The following is an 18,393-nucleotide window of genomic DNA, read 5'->3' on the forward strand; positions in this document are numbered from 1 at the left end:
GGGAATGAGCATCACTTGTGTGCCTGGAGATAGAACCAAAGGATGGATTGGGTTGGGATTGACCTTAAAACCCATCTCTATCCAAGCCCTGCCATGGACACCTTCCACTAGACCAGGTTGTTCCAGTCATGGTAGATCTGGAAACACTGGAATTATCCCTTTTCTTCCATCAACTCCGGCAATTCAAAAAACACTGTCGTGTCCAGAGCCATTAAAACATAAATCCTATTATTCCATCCCAACGAGCTCCAGAGAAAAACATTTTAAGATGCCAAATCCCCACTGGACACGTGTGGCTCCGATGCATTAATTCCCTGCCAGGTTTCGGAGCCCCAGTGTCCAGTGGTTATTTTAACACCAGCACAAATCCATCCCATCCCTTCCACTCTCCTGCTTAACAGTAAATGACAACTTAGACCGGGCTTAGTACCAGCAGAGCCAAACTACCACTGCAGAAGGGGAATTTAACAGCTCTCAGGAGGGAATGATTCCCCTCCCACACTTTAATGATGCTCTGAAGTGATTTCACCACGAAAAGGGAGATTTCTCCCAGCACAGGCACCCAAACCCATTCACCTTTAGTCTGGTGCTGCTCTGCTCTGCCAGGCCTGGAGCAGCAGGAGATGGTTGGATCTGCCCGAGGCACAGTGGATCCTGTGCCACCACAGCTGCCACGTGCCTTCCCTGAACCTACAAAAGTCAGGGCTGTGCTCCCCCTGTGCTCCAATATCACGGATTTAAGGATAGAGCAAATCATTTGGCCTCCCTCTGCAACTACTGGTGAAAATCATTGGAAGCTCTTCCATGAATTGTGGGGCTCCTGGGGGTGAGTGGCCTTGGAGAGGTCGATTTGGAGCCTGGAGAGGAGATACAAGAGGTTTTTAAGGCAGAGAAGGCAGAAGTGGTGAGGCCAGTGAGGAACCAGTTCCTGAGGGGAGAGCCCAGGCCAGAAAACACTCCAGGAAGCCCTGACAATTTGAGAGCTGTAAAGTCTCCAGATTTTTAAGAGAAAACCCGTTGGAGCTGATGGATTGGGACACAGACATATCCATCGGTTACTGAAAGGGATTTTCATGCTGCAGGAGCTCATCTGACCCGTGGGGCAGTCAGGAAACCCAGGCCCAAAGTGGTGCCTTGGGCAGGACAGGGATATATTTATTTTACTTTTCGTACAGAGGAGTCTTTTTCAACAGTATTTATCACCCCTAATTCCCAAGGGGATTGAATTGGTCCTTCCCAATCCCACCCCTGCACCACCCCGGGAGAGATTAAGGGATGGGACCAAGAGTAGGGACAAACTTCTGTGCAAAAGAGGATGAAATCAAGAAATCCCTTGATGCAGCAGGGTCAGATAGATCCCAAAAAATGGGAATGCTCCTCCATGGAAGCACCTACACACATGTGGAACCTGGATAAACATCAGTCCGGGATCACTTGGTCTCTGTGCTCTTGAAAGGCGACAGAAGACACCCAGGAAATGCAAAATATTCCCTGGAAAGCAGCCAAGCACTGAGGTGGGGATGTAAAAGGTACTGATTTGGGGGGTTTTGAGTCAGTTTTTACTCAACCCTAGCTCAGTTTAGCACAGACAACTCCCTCATTTTCAAAAGAGGGGGAAAAAACCTTCAGCTTTTTGGATTTTCAGCCAGTCCTTGATACAGATCATATGAGATAATAATAAGAAGAATTAAAAGAAACCCCAAACAAATCCAAATCCCAAATGTCACCCCTTGGGATGTTTTTTCCTTCGAGGCCACCCTGTTTTCACACACTGACAGCAAAGAGGGATCAGAAAAAGGGGAGTGCTGACAATTTTTCCCGGGGATGCTTGGAGATTTGGAATGCTGGATTGACTGGGACCACCCGGGCACCAGTTCTGGGGTGGCAAATTCAACCCCCCTGGAAGGGTGAGAGGTCAGGGTCACCTCAGCACTGAGATCTTGGCGAGGGAAACCTGCATCCCACAGAAACCTGGGACAGGAGGGAGCTGTGAGCTGTCAGGAGTAACTCATGGAGTCAGGACAAGGATAAATCTCTTTACTACCATTCTGAGTGCAGTGACAAAGGGACCTGAATCAGGGTTGGACATCCAGAGAAAAACCACACCCAGAAATCCCAAGTGATGTGAAGTCACCTCGCCACTGCTGGAGGAATTTCCAAGCCCTGTGGATGTGGCACCTGGGAAAACAGGTGAATGGTGGCCTTGGCAGTGCTGGGGGGTGGTTGGAGTGGGTGATCTTAGAGGGCTTGTCCAACCTTAATGACTCTGAGAATCTTCAGGCAGATAAAACCTCTTCCAGCAGCTGCTTCAGCAGCAGAGGGGTGGCTGGAAGCAAAGGAAAGCAGGAGGAGAGGTCAATCCCAGCAGGAGGAGAGATCAATCCCAGCAGGAGGAGAGATCAATCCCAGCAGAAGACCCTCTTCCACAGCCCATCCCTTCACACTCCTCAAGCTCTCTTCTCAAGGAATTAAAAATCCCAAGTTTATGGTCTCATCTTTAACCCTTTCTCCCACTTCTAGGACCAAAGCTGGGCTTAAGCTGCTCCCCTAAACCCTGATTAGAATAGAGGTCCTGGCACAGGCTGCCCCCTCCCTGGAAGTGTCCAAGGCCAGGTTGGAGCAACCTGGGCTAGTGGGAGGTGTGGAACCAGATGGTCTTTAAGGTCCCTTCCGACTCAAACCACCCTGTGATTCCATGATTCCATTGTTACCAGCATTTAAACCAGTTTTAACAGAACAATTCAAGCCTGTGGGGGTTTCTGAGCTGTGTCTCCATAGGTTTTGTGGTTTTGATGCCATTCCCCCTCCTCTGCAGTCCCAGGATTTGTTTGGGGCACAGTAAAGTGCACTCATCCCTTTTTTTAATGTCCTGTCCCTGCACTGAAAGACTTCAGTTGCCTCCTAAATCTTTTTCAAATACAAATATCCCTGGAAAGGGTCAGGCTGGAGCTTAATTCATATTCCAACAAAGCTCTTTCACCTCAGCTTGGGTTGCTGAGGGCCAAGGGAGCTTCCCGAGGCCTTCTTCCCCTCAGGGCTCTGTTTGGGAATGAGCACAGAGCCCACCAGGCCAGGAATGGAATTGCCTTCCCAGGAAAAATTCCCTGCCCGTTGGGAAGAAAAGAATTTGAAGTTCTCCAGAAGCAAGGGGGGCTTTCTCCTCCCTCTTCTCCTGAACTGTGGGAACAGATCCATGGGAATGGTGCAAAGGCCTTGTCAAAGGAGCCTTTGGAGAAGGAAACTAAGGATTGATTTTCCTTTAATTATTTTTATTTTCTGGATTCACCCCACATTTCCTGCAACATGAACAGGAGATATTGTCCTTTCCCCATCCCAAAAGGCTGGTCTTCCAGGAAAGAAAAAGGAACTAGAGGCTAGTTTTTAAGAAACATGAGCACCTGGCAGGGATTTGTCTGAGGCAATGCCAGAATCCCAACCTGGCAATGCCAGAATTCCAAGCTGGCAATGCCAGAATTCCAAGCTGGCAATGCCAGAATCCCAACCTGGCAATGCCAGAATCCCAAACTGGCAATGCCAGAATTCCAAGCTGGCCATATCAGAATTCCAAGCTGGCAATGCTGGAATTCCAAGTTGGCAAAGCCAGAATTCAAAGCTGGCAATGCCAGAATTCCAAGCTGGCAATGCCAGAATTCCAAGGTGGCACAGCTATGTTCACCAAGCACACATATTCCCCTGGACTTTATCCATGGTTTCCCTTTGAAATTCCTCCTTAAGCTCCACATCCTGCAGCAGCTCAGAGCAGAAGTGCTGATGGATTTAACCTTCCACATTCCCTCTGCCTTTATTCCCTATTTCCCATTCCAGCCCCAGGATCAGAGGGTGGGAAGGGCCGGTTTTGCAAACTCCAGCAACTCCCGAGCTGCCAAACCCCGAACAAAGGCTGGGAGAACAATCTTTGGGCAGGAAGCTTTTGCTGGAACAGGATTCATTTCTGGGAGATAAGTCCCATTTCCTCCGGCCAACACTTACAAAAGGGATCCCTCCCTCATCCCTGCTCCAGCCTGGATCGTGGATACACTTGGAGCACGTGCTTCCAGTGGAAAATCAGCGGGGATTTGCTCTCGTGCGAAAGGAGTTTGGGGTGGGGACTTGTATGGATCACTCTGGCTTTTCCTAATTGTCACTGTTGTCCCCACTATATTCTACAGGGAGAAAGCATTCCCATGGAGGCATGGGGACATCCATGGGGACACCCCTGGGGACAATCCTGGGGACACCGTGGGTACCACTCCAGTAAACATGAGATGGTCCCTCACCTGTTAGGGCTCATTGGGGACAACCTGGGGGACATGGGGGCAACCTGGATATGGTCATGGGGACACTGGGAGGGACATGGGGACACAGGGACACCCTTGGGGACAACCTTGGGGACATCTTGGCATCCTCTCAATGAGCCTGAGACAGACCCTCAGCTGCCTGGGCTGACTGGGGACACTGGGAGGGACATGGGGACACCCTTGGGGGCAATCTTGGGGACATCGTGGGGACCCCCCAGGAAACACGAGATGGTCCCTCAGCTGCCCAGGCTGACTGGGGACAACCTGGGGGACATCCTTGGGGACACCCTTGAGGACAACCCCAAGGACATTGTGGATACCCCTGGATAAACTCAATGAAGTCCCTCACCTGTCTGGGCTGATTGAGGGGGGGCATGGGGACAACCTGGGGGACACGGGGTGGGGGGTGGGGACACACAGGTGGCCATAGGGACATCCTTGGGGATATAAGGACACCCTCAGGGACCCCTTTGGGGACACTGTTCTCCCCGCTCCAGGCTGTGGGAGGGGACTCTCTCCCCATTCCAAGGCTCATTGTTTCCAGCCCGGGTGAGACTTCCCTACCTGGTGACATCCCTGCCTGGGATGTGACATCCCTGCCTGGAGTGTGACATCCCTACCTGGTGACATCCCTGCCTGGTGACATCCCTGCTTGGGGGGTGACATCCCTGCTTGGGGGGTGACATCCCTGCCTGGTGACATCCCTGCCTGGGGTGTGACATCCTTGCCTGGTGACATCCCTGCCTGAGATGTGACATCCCTGCTTGAGGGGTGACATCCCTGCCTGGAGTGTGACATCCCTGCCCAGTGACATCCCTGCTTGGGGGGTGACATCCCTGCCTGGGCTGTGACATCCCTGCCTGGGGGGTGACATCCCTGCCTGGTGACACCCCTGCCTGGTGACACCCCTGCCTGGTGACATCCCTGCCTGGGGTGTGACATCCTTGCTTGGGGGGTGACATCCCTGCCTGGTGACATGCCTGCCTGGGGTGTGACGTCCCTGCCTGGGGTGTGACATCCCTGCCTGGTGACATCCCTGCTTGGGGGGTGACATCCCTGCCTGGTGACACCCCTGCCTGGGGCCGTGGCTGTGTCCCCAGCTCCTGCAGACAGTGCGCTGGACGGGTCGTTTGCGGCTCATCGCGGCTTTGGAGCTGCCCCGGGCGGTCGTTTGTAAGAAAACATTCCTGCCTCGCACATGGCCGGGAGATCCAGTGTGGAATTTCCTCACATCCCTGCTTTCGGAAAGCCTCCTGCAGGAAGGGCCCTGCCAGACCGCGGCTTGCTTTCCCAAATTCGGGACCTGGTGGAAGCTCCGCAGGAATCGGGCGAGGGAGCAGCTGGCACGGCCCGGGTGAGACACGAGGCAGCTGCTGCAGAGCCGTGGGAGCGGGAATCTCCATCCAAGGGACAGGAAGGGCAGCTCCTGGGGAGGGTGGACCCAAATCCTGGGCAGGGAGGTCCATGACCACAGCCCTTCTCAGAAAATCACAGGACAAGTTGGGTTGGGTTGGGTTGGGAGGCACCTTAAAGGTCATCCAGTGCCACCCCCTGCCGTGGGCAGGGACACCTTCCCTATCCCCGGTTGCTCCAAGCCCCATCCAACCTGGCCTTGGACACAAACGTTTTCCAGTGCCCCCCCATTCCATTCCTCCAAATGTCCATCAGATCTGCAGAGCCCTCACTCCACACACCCCACAACCAGCCGGGATGACGGGAGCGAAGCCCCGGGTGGATGTGTCCCTGCTCCCGTCCTGTGCAAGGCCCTGGGTGCTCCTCTGTGTCCATCCCATCCCTCCCATGGGGATGACACGAGGGAACCAGGTGAGAAAGACACGGGAAGGCAAAAGCCCCGTTCTGAGAGGTGGCTGCAGGACACACATCCCAGCCCTGGGAGGGGCAGGATGGGGAAGTCCGACCCCAGCACCACTTGGACTGGGAGCAGCTACCTCTGGTCTGGCTCTGCTGGGCTGGAATCAGATCTTACCCCACCCAGCCTCATGCTGGGATGTGTTTATATGGCCAGACCCTTTCCCCTTCATTACTGTTGGGGTCAGGAGGAGCCAAAGGTCAGGCCTGAAGCCCATGATTTCACTTCCAAACGATGCCACCGCCTCCCTCTCCCTTCCTCCTCAAGGAGCTCAGCTCATAAATTCCCATTTAATACCAACAGGATGACTTCCCCTTCACATTCCCTTTAACAAGGGGGATAGTTCATCCCCCCAAAACTGACTCCTGATTACCCCAAGGTGTTTGGGAAGCTCTGACCAGGATCCTACCCCATGCTCCGATTTCCCAGTGCTGGAAAAATAAAGGTGACAGAGATGGGAAACCTCCGTGTTGTCCCTCAGTGCTACTGCCTGGTTTTAATGGCTCTGCCACCTGTGTTCCCACAGCAGCAGGGCCCTGTTTGACATGCCAGGGGCTGGGAAGTGCAAAACCAAACCCCGCTGTCCAAAACACATGTGTTTGCTTGGCTTTGGAGAGAAAACAAGGGGAAAAGCAGGAAACACAGCTGGTTTCAGGTGGGCTAAAACTCGGGATCAGAGAGCAAAACGAAGTGCTCAGCATCATCTGTGTTTCAACTTGGGAAATTGTCTCTGAGCCCCAGTATTCCTTTGCCAACCCTGCAACCTCTTAAGGAACTTTGCCAGTGGTGGTGCTCACTGCTCACCCTCCTGTTTCCAGGGAAGTTTCAGAGCTCAGCTGCTGTGGGGAAAGGATTTGGCTCCTGCCATGCAAGGGAAAGGTGATTTAGATCACCCCTAAATAGGTGAAGAGATTTGGCTGCTCCAGTCCTGCCAGTGGGTGATTTCTGAGCTCTGGGATTCATGTCCAAGGCCAGGTTGGACAGGGTTTGGAGCAGCCTGGTCTAGTGGAAGGTGTCCCTGCCCATGGTGCGGGGTGGGATAGGTTTTAAGGTCCTTTCCAACCCAAACCATTCCATGATCTTCCTGCATCCACCTGGCCAGGAACCAAAGTGCTTCTCCAGCCCACTTGGGTTACTGTTAAGGAAAATTTCCTTCCCACAGGATCATCCTCAACTCCCCAGCCCAGCTCGGCACAAAGGACAGTGCTGGGGACTGGTGCCATCGTGTGGATACAGCTGCAAGGAGGAGGAGGAGGAGGAGGAGGAGAGGTGGGAGGCAGAGTGCTGGGAAAAGGACAAAGCATTGTCCAAGTCAGGGTTGAAGCCTAGTTCCCTCCTAAGTGAGAGCTTAAGGGGGTTTATCCAACCAGCAGGTTGGATAAATATAACAACAACAAAAGGACAGAGCACCTGCACCTTTCCTGCCCTAGGACACCTCCTGGTGCCACAGCAGATCTTCAGGGGAAGTTTTCCCAAGTGATGCCTTAGGAAAGCAGGATTGGTTGAGGTTCAGATCTCTGCTCTGCTCCAAAGGCTCAGCAGTTTAAATCACTCAACCTTTACTGTGGCTTTCACGCCTGAAATGGGGCTGGAACACAAGCCTTGCATGGATCATGCCCTGCAGGATCTCTGGGTTTGGCTGGTCTACCAACACAAACACGCTCTCGAGCCTGAAGGAAGGGCAGGCTGTGGATTTTGGCCGCTGGCAGAGGGTGGGTTCTTCACTCTGGAAGTCACACAGTGCCCAACCTTCCAGTCACCCCCCCCAAGTGACAGAGCAGTCCCAGCCCAGGATGGAAGCACAGGCTCCGCGGGGCCCTGTGTCTCCAGACTCGGCCCAGGCAGAGGATGTGCAGTGGAGCTCCTCCATGGCACTGCTCCACTGCCTGTGGAATGCAGCCAAGGGATGAGCAGGGGGATAAGGAACCATGAGCCCGAGGTTTCCTCTGGACACTCAAAATCCCGAGCCAAGTCCTGCTGGCCGGGGCGTTCCCGTTATCTTCCCAGCTCCAATGGGCTCCTTCCCAAGCCCCATCCAAAGCTGCCCCGCTCACCGTTCTGAGATGTGGAGGGGGGGATGAGCTTGGTTCCCACGGGGAGGGGAGGCATTCCTTGAGGATCCTGTCCAGGCCCTGCTCAGCCGTGTCCCCACACCTCCCACACTGCCTGTCCATCGTGCCTTTGGCTGCCCCCGAGCTCACTCTGCCAAGGCCTTTGCAGAGCATCTGTAACCTTGGAGCAGAGCAACTTCCCCTTTGGAATCCCACTCTCTCTGCCAGGATGGCTTTGGAAGAGCTGGACACTGAGGACCTCCCTGGACGAGGCACGAGGTCAACACTCCACCACAAGCCCCTGGACAGCCCTGGGCTGGTTGTCCCAGGCTGGAACACCTGTAGGTGCAGGTGGGATGTCATTCCATGGTCCATCAGGGCACATCCAGGGTTCTCCCTGTCCCAGGCAGGGTCAGCAGCATGTGCACGACCCCATCCAAGCCTCATCAAGGACCCAACCCCACAGTGCTGGTTGGGATTAAACCCTTCCCAACGCCGCGCGCTGTTTTTTGGGAAACGCAGGAATTTTTCCCATATGTCTCTGGCCTATAAAAGGAACATCCCTCAAAACTGGAAGGTTATTGCCAACGACGACGTGTTTTCATTTCTGGGCTTTAAACACATTTTATGCTTTGCCAGAACTTTTCAGGAGGTTAAAACTCCAGGCCTCGACTCAGGAAAGCACTTCCAGCACGTGCCAAGTGGGACTCAGGCTCACACTTGTATCCCAGCACATGTTACAGGCCTGGGCTGGACTGAGATGTTTCCCAAATTGGTGCCAAAAAACATCTCCCTCGTCATTAACTCCTCAGTTCTCAGATTCTGCCCTCGATTTATTCACCCCCAGGTGACATTTGCCTTGCACAGCTCCCGGATTGCAGGGAGCAGTTCATTCCTGAGGCCTTGGGAAGATGGAAAAAGCCTGAGTAAGTAGAGGTTTTTTATTTATTAGGGTTTTATTTATTTATTTAGGTTTATTTATTTATTTATTTATTTTTAGATAAAAATTTTAAATATTTTTACATTTTTAACAATACAATAATTCAAAGAATTTTCATGGAGGAGGAGGTTGGTTTTAACAACAACAAAATCTGGCAAAAACAAAAAAGGATCAGGAAGGCCCATTTCAAGTGTTTCTAAATGAAAACTTTGGAAGTATTCTGATTCTAAAATTCTTTTTTTTTTTTTTTTTAATTTTATAATATTTCAGTGTTCAAGTAAAATATTTAATTTCAGGCTGACTGAAATATCTCTTTACAAAGAATGTAATTTTTTTTTTAGTTAATTTTGGCTCACCAGACATTTCCATGATTTCATTTTTCATCCCAAATCAGTGTTTTTGGAGCTTTGCTGCTTTAGAAAAGTCAGTGCTCATATATCCTGGGAGCTGAAATGAAGAGGGAATGTGAAATTCCAACTCTAAAGTTGGTCTTTAAGAACTTGCCAGTCATCCAGGAGGGATCCAAGACACCACAGGTATTCAAAGACAGGGAATCTGGGAATCTGCTTCCAGGGAAGAAACGTTTCATCATTACAAGGGTTTGTTTGCTCCTGAAATCCCTTAAAACTAAGGAAGTTTTCCCGGGAACTGGAAGGCAACACTAGGGTGGGTCACTGGGGTTTTATTCCTGTTGGCAAATGGTAAAATAATTCTCTGATTTCAGATGTCAAAAGCCTGTGAAGCAGCAAATAAACAAAGCCCAAAGCTTCCCAACGCCACAGCGACATGTCCACGGATTCATGGACACAAGGAAAAGGGCTGGGAATAAAAAATGTGGGAAAAAAATGAACCTCCCTCAGAAGGGCCAACTTTAAGGGGAAAAGAGGTTGCGAGATCTGTGGGAAATGCTGATAAAAGGGAAGGATAAAAGAGACCAAAAACAGGGGGAAAAAAGGAGGAGGAAAGAGCAGAGGGAGAAAAGACTCGGGATAAGGATGTGCCAGTCAGGAGGGATTTGGCCGGATGATGGTTTTGCTGCATTTAATATTCATTTAATGTGAAATGTACTTTGATTAATTCTGGTGTACTACACCGAAGCCCTACTCCCAAATCCCAGAGTGCTAATTACGGAGAAGAGGCGGACACTGACTCATCTTGGAAACTTCTCAACTTCCAGAGGGGGAAAAGAAGGAAAAAAAAAAAAAAAAAAGAGGAATCTCAGTGCTCCGAACAAACACGAAGGTCCCCGGATCTGTGCTGGGGGAAAGGTCAGGGGGCTGGGCAAGGAGCCTGGGATGGGATGTTCCCAAGGAGAATGGATCTTGGATGGATGTTCCCAAGGCAGAGGAGGGTGGGGGGCGTGGGGAGAGCTGGGGGTGCCCCTCCAGGGCTGGGTTGGTCCCAACGTTTCCCTGTGCAGGCAGGACAGCTGCAACCCCCCCACCTGGAGGCAGGAATGCTGCCATCCCAGCAGAGGTGCCCTTGGGAGGCCGTCAGGGAGGACATCTGGCAAAGAACCTGCTGCCAGGAGGTGGAACAAGGGAGGGCAGGAGCTGGGGGGGGGTCACTCCTTGTCCCTCCACCAGCGCCTGGAGCAGCTCCAGTGCCGGGAGCACGGCCTCACCCAGGCACCCCACCAGTCCCAATGGATCACACGGGGAAAAACCCGGGCCCAGAGCCCCTGGGAAGCCTCAGGTGCCCTGTTCCCACCCCTCTGCTTGGGAAAGATGTCCACCCAGAGATGTTTACTCAGCAAGGATCCCTCCCTGCCAGCTCCAAAGGACCTCTTGGGATGACAGAGGAGAAACCAAGGGGGGTCCTGATGTTTGTTATCCCAGCCCGGCCCCCTTCTCATCCACTCATTTTTAACTCTGTGAGGAGCTGACAGCACTGGGAACTGCAGCCAGAGCATCAGACTAACATCATCTTTCTTCTCCAGGCTCTGGGCCACGTTTGGATTAGTTCAGCTCACGAATGAAACGGAAAGCCCGGAATCTTACGGGCTCCAGACAAGGGTGGGGGGGAAGGAGATGACAGATTTCATGCCTTGCAGCCAACTGTAGTCACATTTTTTTCAGCTTGTCTCTACAGGGAGAAAAAAAATAATTACTTTTTTTTTTTTAATTTATTTTTGTATCATTTCTGAACGTGAGGAAGCTGCAGGTTGTGTCCCACACCTCCACCACCCCAGCCCAGCCTGCAGGGATGTGGCACGTGGGCACACGAGGTCTCTCTCTGGAGACCCGAAGGGCCCCATCCTTGTCCCTTCAGATGGCATCCCTGGGGAAAAGAGGCTCTGCCAAGTCCTTTCCGTGCTCCTCTCGGCCTCCACAGCCACTAGAGGGGAGTGGAAGGTCACGAGCTGAGGGGATGGTTGTGTCCTCCTGGTCGGCACAGCCGGCGCTGGGCTGAGGGGTTCTGCAGCTCCGGGCAGGGGATGGATGGATGTCCCCCACAATCCAGGGTCACAGCAGCCACGGGGGAAGGTTTTCCCATCGCCCCCAGCACCAGCAGGATGCTGAGGAAACCTTGGGCATGGAGGAGACATGTGGGATGGCAAGACCAGATCCAGAGAGAACTGTAGAGATGTTGGATGGGGAATGAAACCTTTTGGGGTTCCTTTTCCTTCCCTTTCCTTCCTTCCTTCCTTCCTTCCTTCCTTCCTTCCTTCCTTCCTTCCTTTACTCCAAGTCCAACCTACCCTTGGACACTTCCAGGGATGGAGCAGGCACAGCTTCCCCGGGCAACTGTGCCCAGACCTGGATGAGAAATCCAGACTGGACTTACCTTGTTCAGTAATTCCTGAAATTCCCTGAGGGATGCACGGGAGATAATGGATGTTCGGATCAGTTCACTGGGGTCCACCTTGGCCTCACCAGGCTCCCAGGTCTCTGTGGTCCCTCCTCAGAGGTGACATAAAGCTCATCCAAGCACCCCTTGGGGTGGGATTCACCCGGCAGGATCTTCCCTGCTGTATTCCCACAGGCAGAATGGGGCATCAGGGGGCATCCTTGTCCTGTGGGCATCTCAAAAATGAAGGAGTCAGAGAGCTCAAACAACCCCCACATAAAAACCTTGTGATGATTGGAGCACATTTCCATGTGGAGAAAACAGGGAGAAAGGGCTGAACATTTTATATTTTTCAGTCTTCAAGTCCTTGAGGTGATTTTTATTTTCCTTCTCCAAATAATTTAGTGTGTGTCCGTGTGTCCAAGCTTTCCTCTTGGAGCACAGCCAGCAGGAAATGCTGGGGATGGTGGAGATGGACATTATAGACAGAGAATTTAGTGCCAGGCCTGGGACACAAGGAATATTCCTGGGTTTACTGTTGGGAAAAACTGCATTTTACTGAGTCCCCAGCCCACTTTTTTTTACTTTTTGAGTAAAAAATTATAAAAATCATTATAAAAATCCAGCTGAATGAAGGAAATAGGATATTTCTGGCTGTGGCCTCAAGGGATGGACAAATTTGCTGCTCACTGTTGATTGATCCATGGATAGAAATTATTCAGTGATAGGAATAAGCCCTTCTGGTTCTGGCTAAAAATCTTGTGACCTCTTTAGGGGCAGTATTTCTATGGCTGAGCTCACCTGGGTGGGAAAAGGGGGATAAACTTTGGAAAGAGTCAGCCCAGGTTGGAAGTGGGGGGTGCAGCTGCCCCAGACCTCGAGGGGGCATCTCTGGTACCCAAAAATGGCATCACTGGAGGTTCCAGACAGAGCAGGGGATGAAACTACTTGAGTCAAGGTCAGGAAAGAAGGTTTAGATGGGATATTGGGAAGGAATTCTCGGCTGGGAGGGTGGGGAGGAGCTGGGATGGAATTCCCCAAGAAGCTGTGGTTGCCCCTGGATCCCTGGAAGTGTCCAAGACCAGGTTGGACGGGGCTTGGAGCAACCTGGGCTAGTGGAAGGTGTCCCTGCCCATGGCAGGGGGAAGGAATGGGATGAGCTTTAAGTTCCCTTCCATCCCCAGCCATCCTGGATTCTGTGATGCCCTCGGGTCGCCGCAACATTTCATTTATTATCTCCTCCCCCTTCCCAAAAAAATGCCCCTGCATATCTCCTCAAGGTGATGGGCTGGGGCTCTGCTCTAATCAGACAGTTTCCCCTTTTATCTCTCCCTGATCTGTCCAAGTGGCTCTGGAGTCCATCATTCCCGTGATATCATCCCTTGGCACAGCCCCTGCCTGTTTGCTTCCTGCCAGGATGGATCCTGTAAACACTCCCAAGGAATTGCAGCAGGGCCTGGGGGAAAACACTTCTTTTTGCCTCCTCCCCTCCAGAGAAACAGCCCATCCTTCAATCCCTCTTCCTTCATCCCTCATCCTCCATCCCTGATATTTCCCAGCTTGGGGAGGGAGAGGAGGAAACGGAGGCTGAAGGGAAAGCAGGAGGAAGGTTGGGTTTTTCCTGGCACGTTGGAGCAACGAGGATGACCCGGATAACTATGGAAAACAAACAAACCCATGGATGGAGGAGCCAGCTGGGTTCTCTGCCAGTCACTTGATTTTTGGGTTTGTTTTTTTTTTTTTTTTTGGAATCTTTTCTTTTGCTCTGCACGTTGAAAAGGCTTTTCCTTGATGTGTCACAGGTTTTGCAGAGCAACACCCAGCTGGGACCGACCCAAACCTGGCAGCTTGGGCTGGTTGCTCAAGCAAACGAGGCTTTGGGGATTAAGGAGATGGATCTGTCTGCTCCTTCCCTTTTCCTGCACTCTGGAGAAATTCCAAGCCCATTCCTTGTTCCCAGACTAATCTCAGTGAGGGCAGCGATCTGGGAAAGATTAAATCCCAGAATGTTTCTTGCAAAGGGGCAGGGACACCTTCCACTGGCTCTAGTGGCTCCAAGCCCTGTCCAGCCTGGCCTTGGACACTTCCAGGAATGGGGTTTTTATGGGAGAGGTGTCAGGTTGGGAGGATGCTCCACCACCTCCCCCCAGCCTGTGCCTTCTGGGGACCCCCATCTCACCCCGCTTTTCATGCCATGGTTTGGGCTGGAAGGCACCTTAAAGCTCATCCCAAAGCCATGGGCAGGGACACCTTCCACCAGCCCAGGGACATCTTCCACCTGCCCAACCTTGAGCTCTTCCAGGGGTGGGACATCCACGACTTCTCTGGAGCTGCCAGCGCTCCCAAACTTTCCACACCACAGGGAAAGGAAAAACCCCCCAAACTTCCAAGCACCATGAAGATTTTATTATAAACAGACTTCCCAGAGCTCTCTGGGAGCCGGGATGATTGACATTCCTTAGGGAAGAAGGTGGGGCAGGGGAGACATCACACCCTCCTGTGGGTCCCACCTTCCCCCCTCACCCCCCTGTTGCCATCTGGCACTTTGACTGGCCCCAGAACGTGGCTCCCACTGATATAATATGGAATTGCAGGCTGGAATTGAGGAAATTCCTCATGAATTTCGCTTCCCTGCCAGAAAAGTTCAGGGCTGGGTCAGATTTTTATATGTGTTTATCTATAAAATATATATATATATATATATAAAAATACATATATATTTTATTTTCTTCTTTCCAGGTGATTTCCACCTTTTCCCATTTAAAGACTCATTCATCCTCATCTTCCCTTCTCACCAGGCTTTTCCTGTTGGCCTGGGTTGGGTTAAAGGAAATAATCCAAGGGCCAAACTCCTTCTTTTGGGACAACAAACCCTCCGATGTGTTTTTAGGTGACTCTTCTAATAAAAGCTCGTGAAGGGCTCTCTCCTCCTGTTTAACCAGAGGTCTGGCAGGAGTCTGGGGGTGTTCCTGCTGCCTGGAGGCTTTGGGATGCTCGTTCTGGGCACAGGCTCTCAAGGAAACCCCCCTGATGAAGGGTTTCCTGGATCCTTTCCATAGGTTTATAACCCAGAATTCCCGTTCTGCATGGAAAGCAGCCAAAATCTAGGAGAAGGTGGAGCCCCTGTGCCCAGGAGGGCAGGTGTCCAGGGGAGCTCCCACCCCACCCAGGGTGCAGGGGGGTCCTGGTGGGCCCCCAGGTAGCTCCTGGAAAAATCTCAGCTCCAATGCTCCTGGATTTCCTCTCCCCTGCTCCGAATTAACCACACAAATTCCTGCAGGAGGGATGCACCCTTTCCCCAGGGGGTTTCCCCACTGCAGAGCAGGTTTGCCTGGACACAGCTGGGCTTTTGAAGGTGAATTCCAGCAGTTTTCCTCACGGAAAAGCAACGCTGGCGTCGCTGTCACATGGCAGTGGCTTCCCAAGGCACTGGTTTCCCACCACTGGAGTTAGAGGAATCCTTGCTGGTGTTTTCCAGCCCTTCCTGCTGACTCTTCCCTGTGAGGTGAGTTGGAGCTGGGCCTTTGTGCTGGTTCCTGTGCCAGGGGGGTGAATCCCTTTCCTTGCTGGCAGCTGGGAGCCAGTCTGGAGGGATTCCCTCACAGCCACTGCCAGCATCCCTATTCCTCAGGCCACATCTCCATCCTGCTCCTTGAGATATCTCAAACAAGTTCTCCACCACAGAAACCTGGATCATTCCCTTGAGGAGGGGAAGGAGAGGACTTGCTCCACTCAAGGCACTCTGGCTCCTTCAGGAGATGACTCTTCCCTAAGACCACAGAATTCCAGACTGGTTTGGGTTGGAAGGACCTTAAAGCCCATCCCATTCCACATCCTGCCATGGGCAAGGACACCTTCCATGGTTGCTCCAAGCTCATCCAACCTGGCCCTGGACACTTCCAGGGATGGGGAAGATGTTCCTGTTAAACACAAGGCCCCAGAAGAGCTGCTGGAGCCTTTCCCTCCCCAAATCCCATCCCTGAACCAGCCACACACCTTCCCACCAGGAGCTGCCTCCATGCTGCCTTTTTCCCACAGTTTCAGAGTTTTCAAAGTGCTCCTCCTTTTCCACGTCATTAATCCCCACAGGCTCTGGCTCCAAGTAGGCAGGAAGCCAAGTGCTTCCGGACAGCTTCCAAGGGAAATCCAAGATGTCTGGAAAAGAAGAAAATCCCACTAAAAGCTGGGAAAGCACGTGAACCACACTCGGGTCCTCCCCAGCCACCCAGCAGGGCAAGTGTGAGGCTGCTCAGCCAACTGAGGGATTTGGGTGGCTTTTCCCATTCCACCTGACTTTTCCAGCATCCAGCAAAAATCCAAAGTGTCTGTTTGACCAAAAAGCTTTAATTGTTCCCAAAAGGACAAAATAAACCCCCAACCCAAAATGAACCTGGGAGGTGATTTTGAAGTTTCTTAAGGGAGGTGTTGCTTTGGGAGCTGCCACTGAGCACTGTCAGCCCAGGGAGAGTTTTCCCAGCATTTCTACTGTGACTTTTCAGTTCCTCTGTTTGAGCTGCTACGCTGGGAATCTCCAACTGCCCGGAGTCCCAAAGCTGAGGATGAGACGGGCAAAACCTCCTTCAGACAGGGCAAGGGAGAAGAAAAAAAACAATCCTATGGTAGGACAAGGGGGAAAGGCAAAAACTCACCTGGACATGCCCAGAGGTCCCTCACTGCCTTCAACACCAGGTTGCCCACGTGGTCCATCCCTGCTCAGGAGGATCTGAGGACCACAGAATTGTTTGCTGGGAAGGGAGTGTCAAGACCATCCCATCCCACCCCCTGCCATGGGCAGGGACACCTTCCACTAGCCCAGGTTGCTCCAACCTGGCCTTGGACACTCCCAGGGATCCAGGGGCAGCTACAGCTTCTCTGGGCAACCTGTGCCAGGGCCTCACCCCATCACAGGGAAGAAGGATGAGGCTCAGTAGAGCAGGAATAACACCCAACTCCACCTCTGCTGCCTTCAGCTGCCCAGGGGAGGTTTAGGTTGGATATCCGGAAAAATTTCTTCATGGAAAGGGTTGTCCAGCCCTGGCACAGCTGCCCAGGGCAGGGTGGAATCCCCATTCCTGGAGGGATTGAAAAGCCACGTGGATGTGGCACCTGGGGCCGTGGGGCAGTGGTGGCCTTGGCAGGGCCGGGGGATGGTTGGAGTGGATGATCTCAGAGGGCTTAGAAAGCCAGGAGCTGCCAAGTTCCACGTTTGTGTTAATTCCCTCCCTCCAGAAGCAAATGCCAGCAGGGCTTAACTCAGGGAGATGTTTGGAGCTGCCCCAGGAATAAATTGCTGAACGGCCCAGCAGCACCGGCGCGTTGAGCCGGGATCCTTGGGAACAAGGGCTCCCACAGCCCACGGAGTGATCCATCTCTCCCAGAGTGAATCCGAGGAGCCCTAATGAAATCTGCAGATACTTCACTGCTCTGCTCGGATTCCTCTTCCTTCCCTCCCCCTCCAAGCCCCTGCAAAACAGAGCTGGGGAGCAGCCCGTGGTACTTAAATCCTAAGTCCTGCCTTTCTCCAAGGGAACCGAAAGGAATTGTTTTGGAATAACAGTGCAAATCAAATTTCCCGTGGCAGATAAGGGGGAGAGAGGTCAAATATGAAAAGGCTTTAGATGAAAGAAGAATTAGCCTGGAACTCTCCCGGAATAACTCAATTCCAGGCTCATTTTCAGCACCCCCAGAATCTGAGAGGTTCCCTAATGGAGCCCAACAGACAAACCTGGCCAAGGCAATTTGTTATCCCGCTGCACGTGGAGCTGTGTCACCGACCACATGCTAAGAATCCCCCTAAAATGCCCCTAAAACAGGGGAGAAGTCTATCAACGTGTTTGGGGCCACCATCAATCAGCCCTGAGGAAACCAGGCAGCCCCAGGTTCCAGCCAGAGCTGTGGGAAGCCACTCTGTGGTTTGGATTTGCAGATATTCCTCCTCCTCCACCTTCTCCTCCTCCTCCTCCTCTTCCTCTCTCTCCTCCCAGACTCCACATCCCTCGGAGGTGGGGTTGGAGACCCGGCTGGCCCAGCCTGCAGACATTCCCATGGGCTCAAAAGAGCCAGGAGAGGTTGCAGCCCCTCTTCTCTTGGCTGGAGCAGCATTCCCCAGCCTTGGCAGGGTTGGTGAAGGGCTTGGGATGCTCCCAGCGGAGTTTTCCACCGTCTCCGCTTCAACTTCCCTCTCTTTCCCAGACAAAGTTCTCCCCATCTTTCCCAAAGACATATCTTACCCCTTTTGGTCCCAACCTTCCTCCTCTTGGAGCGCAGCAGAAAATTTGGGAGCAGACCCAACGCAGCCAACGCAACCCAACCGGAGAGTTGGGCATGGGAAGGGGACTCATCCTGGAGGAGAGGGATGTCTGCTGCAGAGGGGACACCCCACAGCCCTGGGGGTACAGCACCATGTGCAACAGTGCCAAGGATCTCTGGGATTTGGGGCAGGAC

This window comes from Neopelma chrysocephalum, unplaced genomic scaffold, assembly GCF_003984885.1.
Source record: "Neopelma chrysocephalum unplaced genomic scaffold, ASM398488v2 Primary Assembly neopelma1_130, whole genome shotgun sequence".
NCBI classification, from domain to species: Eukaryota; Metazoa; Chordata; class Aves; order Passeriformes; family Pipridae; genus Neopelma; species Neopelma chrysocephalum.